Source organism: Aquarana catesbeiana, linkage group LG02 (genome assembly GCF_042186555.1).
Source record: "Aquarana catesbeiana isolate 2022-GZ linkage group LG02, ASM4218655v1, whole genome shotgun sequence".
Taxonomy (NCBI): domain Eukaryota; kingdom Metazoa; phylum Chordata; class Amphibia; order Anura; family Ranidae; genus Aquarana; species Aquarana catesbeiana.
The window spans coordinates 113403774-113412008 of record NC_133325.1 but is presented as its reverse complement, the minus strand read 5'-3'; the positions used below and the strand labels follow the sequence as shown (position 1 = coordinate 113412008).

Sequence of the window (8235 nt, the reverse complement as noted above, 5' to 3'; positions counted from 1 at the left end):
CCCCTCCCTGCATCATGGGAGAAGGAGGGAAAGTCACATGTTCCCCCGTACCTGGAAGTATGACGTATTTATGTATTTCGCTTCACTCTGGCTCATTTCATCCTACCCTAAATGGTGCCATCATCTATATTTAGTACACATAAAACCTTACCCATAATAATGGCAATTAAAAAAATATATAATTCAGACTAAAAACAGGGTTTACCATGCAAGCAAACAGCTCTCTGGTGGCAAATTTAAGTTTACTTTATCCATTGATTGTTTTATTCCTAAGAAAATCTTTTGTTACATTTCATACGCTACAAGTACATAATGCTAACCTCACCCAGTGTGACATTTCAGGGAAAATAGTGAGGAGCGAAGTACAAGTTAATGAGCTTGCTGAGAAGCAAATGCTGGCTGTATAGATAGAAAGTATAGCTTAATTTACTGTTACTGAGGTTACAAGAGTTTCTATAAAAGTAAGGCAGCGTCTGTTGTAATAAAACACATCTAAACATTTCATTATCTGCCAATAAAAGGAATTTCCACACAAACTTTCTTCTATTATTAAGCAATTTGTTAGAAAAATTCTGGCAAAATAAGGAAATTAAAAAGAACAATAAGATAGTGTAAAGATCCAAGGTGTGCATTGGCTTATAGATACCAGTCACAGTCCAATTTTCAGTGTTTTGCAGCATGTAAGCAGCTGAATGCTGAATGCTTTATATTAGTATATACCATTGGACTTGGCACTGTGTTCATAACAAGCCTAGAAGTGTAGTTTTATAGTTCATAAACTCTTTTTCAAAAACACTGCAACTTTGCATGTAAAAACCTGTCTGTATAACCTTGGTTGAACAAGGTTTTGTCATTTGTTTTCACAGAGGAGACAACCATAATGCCCTGTACACACGACCGGTTTTCCCGTCGGAATAAACTCTGAAGTTTTTTCCGACGGAGTTCCGACGGAATTCCGCTCAAGCTGTCTTGCATACACACGGTCACACCAAATTCCGACCGTCCAGAACGCGGTGTACAACACGTACGACGAGACTAGAAAACGGAAGTTCAATAGCCAACAGCCAATAGCTTCCGTCTCGTACTTGCTTCAGAGCATGCATCGTTTTTGGTACGTTGGAACAGCATACAAACGATCGGTTTTCCCGATAGGAATTGGTTCCGTCTGAGAATTTTCGACGTAAAAGGTCCGATGGAGCATACACACGTTCGGAATATACGATGAAAAGCTCCCGTCGGACATTTTCTGTCAGACATTCCGCTCGTGTGTACACGGCATAAGGCCTAAATTCATGCTGGAATCACTTTGGGCTTTCTATGAAAGGAGTTCTATATTTAAAACAAAACAACTTTAACCCTCACCACTGTTTCTTCCAGGTAAATTAATAGATTTTAAACTCCTAAATTCCTTTAAAGTGTATGTAAACCTTGCAACTTCACTTATTTGGTCCCCTCTAGTCCATAGCTCCCAACTGTCCCTGATTTCGAGGTACTGTCCCTGAATTGGAGCAATGTCCCTCTGTCCCTCTTTGCTCCTCATTTGTCCCTCATTTTGGTCTGACCTATATAGTTGTATATAAAATGCACTACTTATCTATCAAAAAGTGTTTCCCAGTGCTAAAACCTTTCATCCAATTTCTAAATTGTTACATTTGTAAATTTTAAAAGCCGGTATAAAGGAATTGTAGTGGTATAAAAAAAAAGCACTTGTGGGTTTAACTAATCCTTAAAAAAAAAAAGATCTTTTTGAGGGGGCGTGGCAGGGGGTGTGTCCTATGCCTACATACTTTTTCTAATAGGTGTCCCTCGTTCCCATCTCACGAAGTTGGGAGGTATGCTAGTCTGTTAAATATATAATAATATTAATATACCTTATGCAGTGTTATCAGCCCTACGGTTCATGCCACTGGACTTCAGACCCCCCCCTCATGGTATGGAGAGAGAGAAGGGGGTGTTCTGTACAGAGTGAGCAACCCAGGGTGACAATGCTCCTCCTCTATAGATACAATAAGGCCTCGTTCATTTGGGCATACTATAGCGCACACCCATGTGAGACGCACATGCATCCCCATGCTGGCAGTTCCATTCATGGCTATTGGGACACAGCTGCTGCTCCCAATCTGACAGCTGTGTGGGTGCATGGCCCCAAATGCTCACGGTCAGGGCCATGCACCCACAGTGATGTCAAATTGGGAGTCCGTGCTGTCGCTGTGTCTGATTTGACATGAATGGAACTGCCTGTACAACTGTCATGCAAACATGGCCCTCGTATGGGTGAAAATAGAAAAAAAGCCTAAAATTCAACCACTGCATATAAGGCTAGGTACACATATTTGCGAGTCGGAAACATGTGCATAATAGCACCACTTGCGCATCGTAAAACAAGTTTTCAGGTGAGCAAAACCGCATGCTGCCAAAGCACCGTGCAGTTCTGCGTGGCCGCATTGGTAAAAAGTGTTGGAGACTTTTTTCCCTGTGTTTCCTGCAGGTACAGCAACCCTTTCAAATAAATGGGCTGCTGTACCCACAAAGATCTGAACCTAGACTAAGGGCTAGAAAACAGCAATAAATAAAATGCTGTCATTGGGTGTCAAAATACATTTTAATAATTTCCCATACTGCTGAAAACACTGCTTTGGGCTCCCATCGCAGTTGTATGACCATAGGCCTAGGCATTTGGTCATATATGCTCAGCTGAGCTGTAGAACCACAGTAGAGACAGAGCTTCTGATTGGCTGGCTGTGGCTGAATGTCAGTCCCCAAGCTGTTTGAGCTGAGATCACATGACAGATTGCTTAGGTCAGATGACCAACTGCCATGGAAGCCCAGATCAGTGTTTTCCACAGAACATGTGTTACAGGGCTTTTTCATCTGTTGTAACAGCAAGAGGGAAGATGGAAAAATATGGGAGAAGGTTGGTTGTTAGTTTAATGTTAAAGAGGTTTAGAATACAATTAAAATGTGCTGGCTTCTGCAGCACATATACTAAAATTGGAACGAAACAGAGAAGGTAAGCATGGCCCCTGAAAAAAAAAAAAAGAAAGAATATACCGTATTTATCAGTTTATAAAACGCACAGGCGTATAACACGCACCCCAATTTTAGAAGGGAAGTTTACGGAAAAAAACTTACATTTTAAAGAAAGAACTTTGAAGCAAAATTAGGGTCACAGCTCAGCAACGCACCCTGCTCAGTGCCCATCTGCAGCCATTAAATTGACCAACAATGCAGCCTGCTCAGTGCCCATCTGCAGCTTCTAAATTGCCCATCAATGTACCCTGCTCATTGCCCATCTGCAGCCTCACCTTTCCCATCATTGCAGCCTCGCCAGTGTTGGATTATCCCTGCTGTCTCCGAGGGAAGAGGAGGAGCGAGCGCCGCTGAATTACACAGAGCTCCTGTGTATCAGGCACTCTGTCACTCATAGCCAAGCCTCCTGGCCCTGCTCATATGATAGACAGAACAGTGGCCCAATGCGGGGTCAGGGGGTGTGGCTGTGAGTGACGGAGCGCCGGGTACACAGGAGATCGCGTCTCTATGTAATTCAGCTCGCTCCTCTTCCCTCAGAGACAGCAGGGATATGACATGCACCCATGATTTTCCACTGATTTTAAGGGGGAAAAGTGCGTGTTATACGCTGATAAATACAGTAATTAAAGTGGTGGTAAACTCCACTTTTTTAGTTGTACCCACAGGTAAACCAATAATAAATCTTACCTGTAGGTACAGTGAATATCTCCTAAACCTGTACCTTTTAGGAGAAATTCACTGTTGCTGCAGTCGGTGATATCACCCATGCATGCGCTCGGAAGGGATGGCATACTCATGTCATCCCTTCACAGCTCTGTGCCGCAGCCATGATTCCCGTGTGCATGCGAGGGAGTGATGTCATTCAAAAGGTCAGAGTCCGCAAACCCGGAAGGAAGACCAGGTGAAGAAGGAAGCCCTGCCAGGTAAGTATTTCATAATGTGCTAATATGCAATACCTACCAGCGCAGTATGCCATTGCCTTACAGGGGATTTTTTTTTTAAATGCCAGAGTTTAAACTAAATCTAAAATCATCCTAAAAATGATCCTGTTACCAAAGCTAAATGTTTTGCCAGTTGAAGTTTATGCTTCTAGAAACCTATTAAAGCTAGCTAAGTGCTGTTGTCTGAAACTGAGAGAAAACAATAGGAAGCTACTACTTTCAAAATCACATAACACACAGGAAACACAAAGGCGTAATCTACGTTACTGTAAACGAACACAGACATTTCTTACACTGCACTTTTAGTTTGATGGCTTTGAATCCTGGAGAGTAGATCAGGAAATAAATCTGTGTAGTTCCTGATTGTATGATCTTCATAATTACCCAATCATAGTGATCACAAGAAAAGTTTGTTGAGAAACAAAACTTCCTGATGTCTGCAGCACTGCCATCTCCCCCATCCCTTCAGCATATTCAGCTGTTGAAAGAGAACCATGAATTGCTATAAACAGTGATACGGCATTAGCCATTGAAAAATACATTGCATTGCCTCCACCCCTGATTTTTATTAGACCATATTTTAAAGCCCCCCCCTGCAAACATTAAAAGCCAGCAGCTACACATACTGCAGCTGCTGACTTTTAATAATAGGACACTTATCTGTCCTGGAGTCCAGTGATGTTGGCACCGCAGCTGATGTTTCCACCAGCTGTTGGGTGCTGCTGCCACCATTGCTGGTAAGGGAACCTGGCAGTGAAGCCTTACGGCTTTACACTGGGTCCCTACTGCACCGCTGCGCTCGCCTAGTGGCCCGGGGAAGGAGGAGGGAGCCGAACTGCTGACGTAATTCGCCACCGCCCGGTCTCCCGGAAGTGGGGACAGGGCACCTGTCAAAGACATGTATCTGCTCCCACCAAAAGGTGCCAAATGTGGCATCAGAGGGGGGGAGGAGAAAGATGAGCGGAAGTTCCACTTTTGGGTAAGTAGCTAGGTTTAGACTGATACAATCTAGGATTAGGTGTTTTCAGATGATACTTTCTCATACTCAGAATGTTATAAGAAAATAACAAAATGTATAAATGTGTTTATTTACAGCATATACTGATATGCAACTGAAAATGATTCCTAAGTATGAGTTCTTTTTTCTATTTGCAAATTTAAAACAATATTTAACCCAAAAACACAGAATTTCACACTGGGGCGGTGGGGGCGTCGGCGGTACAACAGCGCTATTTTTAGCGCTGTTGTACCGTCGTTCTTGTAGCAGTATTCGGCCGCTAGCGGTGCGGTTTTAACCCCCGCTGGCGGACGAAAAAGGGTTAAAATCTCTCGTACAGCGCGGCTATAGCCGCGGTATTGCCGCGGTATAGCCGCGCTGTCCCATTGATTTCAATGGGCAGGAGCGGTGAAGGAGCGGTGAATACACCGCTCCTTCACCGCTCCAAAAAAGCGCACCGCTTCAGTGTGAAAGCCCTCGGGCTTTCACACTGAACAAACAGCGGAGGCTGTTTAGGGGCGGTTTGCAGGCGGTATTTTTAGCGCAATACCGCCTGCAAACCGCCCCAGTGTGAAAGGGGTCTTATACTTTATATTGAATATATTGCAGTTTACTAATTTTTAGAAGTGGTGGCTTCATTTGTTTTTATTAGGGCCTTTTCACACTAGTGGACCGATCGGGTCCACCAATCAGTTTTTCAGGCAGATCCGATTGGACCCTCCAGTCTCCTCTATGGAGTGGCAGATGTCAATAAACATGGGTCTGTTGACACCCGTCAACATCCAATCCGCTAAAAACAGACAGATGGGGATCCGTTCCCCGATCGTATGGCAGTCGGGTGTAAACAGACAGATGGTACCTTTACATCCGACCACCCACAGGGGACAGCAGGCTGTGTTAGTGTCCGCTCTGCATAACCTAGCAGACACAGACCAGCCATCCGCCTGCTCAGCAGGGATCGGTGGACAGATGAAGTCCACTCCGTGTGGAGGGGTCTGAGACTTTTTCCTTTATTTTTACCTGTTGATATGACCAGTAACTCTGTTATTTTTTAACTTCCTTTAACAGACCAGGCTGTTTGGGACACCCTTTAATAGACCAAGCTTGTTGGGACAAACGATTTACCCCTGACAGGGGTGCTTACAATGGTCAGCTTTTATTTATTTATGTAAAACCTTTATCCCAAAAGAAAAACACATATTGCTTTAACTCAGCCATTCTCAACTATGTTTGCTCCAGAGGTTGCATGCGGTTCCTTGAGTTGTGGCTGATTAACCTCCCATTTAAAGTGGTTGCAAAGTCTCATGGTTTTTCACCTAATGCATTTAGGTGAAAAACCTTTTGTGCTGCAGCTCCCCCCAGACCCCCCACATTTTTCTTATCTGAGTCCGATTTGATCCAGCCATGTGCACAAGTGCAGCGGCTCCAGCCACGGTCTCTCTCCTCATTCAACAGATTGATAGCATCAGGGGCCATTGGCTCCCGCTGCTATTAATCAAATCCTGTAACATGTGAGCAAGAGCGGGTCGGGGCCACTGTCTTTGTCAATGGAGGCAGTAGCAGGACTCAGGAGCGAGCCCGCATGGGTGCCCCCATGGAAAGTGGCTTCTTGTGGGGGCACCCGATGAAGAGGAGGAGCCTGGAGCGCCGGTGGGGGACCCCAGTAGAAGAGGATCGGGGCTGCTCTGTGCAAAACAATTGCACAGAGCAGGTAAGTGTATGTTTGTTATTTTTATTTTAAAGAATTCTAAGGTTTACAAACACTTTATTTGTATGTAAAAATGATTTCAAGGGCTTCCCCTAGGGTAAAAATGCAAATAGGGTTACTTTAACTCATGGGTCTTCAAACTATGGCCCTCCAGCTGTTCAGAAACTACAATTCCCATCATGCCTAGTCATGTCTGTGAATGTCAGAGTTTTACAATGCCTCATGAAATATGTAGTTCCGCAACAGCTGGAGGGCCGTAGTTTTAGGATCCCTGCTTTAACTGCTTAAAAAGTGTTAAAGGATAAGTTCACTTTTAAAAAATAATAATAAATACATATTTTTTTGTAGGTAAAAAAAATGTGCATTTACTATTTTTTTAATTTTTTTAGGAGCCTGGAAAGCATTGCACCAGCGATCAGCAGACTGTCAGTGTGAGCTGTGTGGCTGTACATCATATAGATAGGCAATTTCACACTGACAGGAAGACTCAATGAACTACCACGGCGCTGAACAGTGCCATGGCAGTTCATTGAAAACTACAAACTGACAGCCGCAAAGGCTGTTTTGAAAAAAGTGTATCAGGCTTAAGACAAGAAGCGTGTTCTAGGCCAATCACCAGGTAAAAATAAAGGGAAAAAAAGTCTAAAAAGACAAGTAATGCAGCTACCATATTTAAGGATTGATTACTCCAATATGATCATTTTTATAAGTCGAGGATCACCACCATTACTGGTATGAAAACATAAATTCCAGTATATATCACATAGTTTGTAGACACTACAGCTTTCACACAAACAAATCAATATACACTTTTTGGGATTTTTTTTTTACCAAAGACATGTAACAGCATACATTTTGGCCCAAATTTATTAAGAGATTTGATATTTTTTATTTATTATGGGATATGTTTTATAGCAGAAAGTAAAATATATTGTTTGTTTTTTCAAAATTGTCAGCTTTTTTCTTCATATAAAAAAAAAATAAAAAATCCAGAGGTGATCAAATGCCACCAACAGAAAGCTCTATTTGTGTGAAACAAATTATATAAATTTCATTTGGGTACAGAGTTGCACAACCGCACAATTGACAGGTAAAGTAGCACGGTGTCGAATAGCAAAAGATGCCCTGGTCAGGACGGGGGTTAATCCTTCCAGAGATCAAGTAGTTAAAGGCTTTCCTATTACATAGGAATGGTTTCAATCCCATATAATCAGTTTCCCACCTACTACATCATAACAACACCCTTGTTAATGAATGAATTTACCTTCATAGCATCCTTGATCAACCTATGTTCCATTTCATTCTGAACAACTATGATGTATGCTAAATGATCTACTGTATTAACCCTTTACCTAATATTGAAAACCTCAACAAAATCTATGTCAGGAAGCTTTATTCTACTTTGCTTCTCTTTGGATCACTGTTGGTGAGATTCCCCTTATATCCTGTCCCAGTGACAACAAAGGAAATTATTAGAAATCTAACCACTGAAGTTGGGTTTTGAAAAAGACCAAATCATTTTGATATGAAAATAAGATATAAGATTATTAAGCAAACAG

At 42.5% G+C, this 8235-nt stretch overlaps 1 pseudogene; it reads left to right on the top strand.

Moving 5' to 3' along the window:
* Positions 1 to 2961: 2961 nt before the first annotated feature.
* LOC141130714 (U6 spliceosomal RNA) lies at positions 2962 to 3060 on the top strand (annotated as a pseudogene).
* The last annotated feature ends 5175 nt before the right edge of the window (positions 3061 to 8235 follow it).